Source organism: Myotis brandtii, unplaced genomic scaffold (assembly GCF_000412655.1).
Source record: "Myotis brandtii unplaced genomic scaffold, ASM41265v1 scaffold191, whole genome shotgun sequence".
NCBI classification, from domain to species: Eukaryota; Metazoa; Chordata; class Mammalia; order Chiroptera; family Vespertilionidae; genus Myotis; species Myotis brandtii.
In genome coordinates, this window is record NW_005357115.1 from 866,720 (window position 1) to 869,615 (window position 2,896).

The window sequence follows — 2,896 nt, forward strand, 5'->3', positions numbered from 1 at the left end:
TATATATATATATATATATATATATATGGAGAGAGATATGTATGTAACATATGATCTCCTATCAGGAGACCTGAGACATGAGGCCCATCCCCAGAGGAAAAGCATTTTGAAACTCAGTCCTCCTCCCACACCCCACACATCTTGGGAAGCCGGCCAGCCCTGATAGGAGAGAAAGAGGAGACTCAAACATCCCATTGTTTTTGGTCTAGTCTACAACAATCACTGTGTCGTGGGAGGCCCCAGAGCACGAGATCTGATTACCTGCTGACCATGATTCCAGCTTGCAGAACAAGCCTGTTCCCATTAGTGGATGTATACAGTTACACTCTGATATGCTTTGGGGATCTACCACAATATTCTTTTCAGGGATTTCTCTCTTTCTCTCTCTCACACGGCCAGCCTCCTACATAGTGACCATTATCTAAAGCCAGCTGGTGGATCCCTATTTGGAAGGGAAATAGATTCTCCAGCTTGCTACAAACCACATTTCATATATATGCTGTCCTGCTCAATCCACCCTCAGCATTTGAGCTTATGGTCCCTGGCTACCTAATCAAAAATACTCATGGAGTTGCCTAATGGACCTGAAGTTAATAAACCCAAGAGTCATAGCTAGTTCAATCTGAGATTGAAAAGTGTATGCCAGTAGCCCAAATGGAGTCTAGAAACTGACTCAGTTTTATCAGTACTTACACGTGTTTCTCAAAGTCCATATTTTCTTCTTTCTTTAATCTCTACTTTATAACCAGGCCCATAAAACCAGTCCGTCATGCTGAACGTCAGCGTGCAAAACAGAGAAAGCAGGGGGTGGGGTGGGGGATATTTCACCAATTATTTTCAGTAAGTGCCTAATGCCAAATTAAATCAGAACTGTTAAAATGTACTAAGTTGACATCTCAGGATCTCAGTCCGGAAGTAGCCAACATGTAATATGAACAAAGTTGTGGGTAGCATGACATAATGCTGCATGTTGAAATGGGCAATTGAGCACAGATTCTTCAGCTGATGAGATGACAGAAATAGTTCTTAAAAATTAGGACAGATGTAAAAATAAATCAGCAAGAAAAAGGAACTACATATCCTAGAGATTACTGTGGCCTTCGGAGAAATTTCTATGAAACTGGATGTAGCAATAGGGAACTCAGGTTAGTGTAATAAGATCAGACGTTTTGAGTGCAAAGCACCCCTTCAAGCATGGAAGGACACAAACAATGCTGTCCCCTGACAACCCAGGGTGAGACAGTCTGCTGTCTGTTTCACTTTCTGGTGGACTAAGGTAGTGCCTCACAAAAGTCCTGTTGAAAAGAGAAAAAGTTCATCCTACCTAATTGTTTTAGCATTGGAATGTAGGCTCTAGAGCAGTGGTTCTCAACCTTCCTAATGCCGCGACCCTTTAATACAGTTCCTCATGTTGTGGTGACCCCCAACCATAAAATTATTTTCGTTGCTACTTCATAACTGTAATTTTGCTACTGTTATGAATCGTAATGTAAATATCTGATATGCAGGATGTATTTTCATTGTTACAAATTGAACATAATTAAAGCATAGTGATTAATCACAAAAACAATATGTAATTATATATGCGTTTTCCGATGGTCTTAGGTGACCCCTGTGAAAGGATCGTTCGACCCCCAAAGGGGCCGCGACCCACAGGTCGAGAACCGCTGCTCTAGAGGAACATGAAGGAATTGGACATTTTCTAGAATTCCTCTCTGCTGGTCCTTCCATCACCCTAGGGAGTGCCTGAAAATGGAATGATTAGGCATGAATCTATGAATGGAGAACCATTCCATAGCCCTTGCTGTGTTTGCCTCCATCATTTAGTTCAGCCCAATTAAATCAGAACTTCCTGGATGTCTGCTCTGCCTAGCACTGTGCTAAGGGCTATAACCACTATGAAAGAAGTCTACAACAAAGCCCTTGACCTCAAGAAGCCTGCCATCTTGTTGGGTGGGCTGAACCTATACATAGGAAGGAATTTAAGAACAGCACAAGACAAGAATATAATTGAGCATTAACATTGGTCTAACGTCTACCTATTCTCAGGTTAATTATATACCATTCCACAAATATATTACTAAAGTATAACAAATTCAATTCATTATAATTAAATATATTCAAATCTATCATGAGTCACATTCCAGCATAGCTAAAATGAAAAGATAGACAATGGTAAGTGTTAAAAATGTGAAACATTTGCAGCTCTCACACACCAATAATGAGGGAACAAATTAGTACAACCATTTTGGAAAACCCTTTGGCACTATCTGTGAATATAAGTATAACCTATGACCTAGCAATTCTACTCCTGGATTTATACCCAACTAAATTCATACATATTTTCTTTTTTTAAAATATATTTTTTGTTGATTTCAGAGAGGAAAGAGAGGGAGAGAGAGATAGAAACATCAATGATGAGAATCATTGATTGGTATTTTCACCAAAAAGCATGTATAAGAATAGTCATTGCAACACTATTCATAATAGTCCCAAACTAGAAACAACCCAGACAGAGAGCCAGTGTGGCTGGAGCAGGGAGAGAGACAAGAGGCGGTCAGAAAGGCAGATGGGGCTAGACCACAAACGACACTGTGGGTCATGTGAGGGGCAGGGTCACCTAGGATGTAGGTAAAAGAGGACACAGGACTGACATGTTTATAGCAAACGACTTTTCTCCCAGGGAAATAGGCTGTGAAATATAAAATCAGGCCTTACTTCTGACTTGCAATATTTTGGACAATCACCACACAGGTTCCAGTGTGAGCCTCAGAGCGTCTCACCTGTACAAGGCTCTTCCAAGGCCCTGAGGGGCACCCCAGCACTCTTACAATCAAATTTTGTATTTTTTCTTAAAAAAAACAAAAAAAACAAAATCAAAAAAACTCCTCAAATC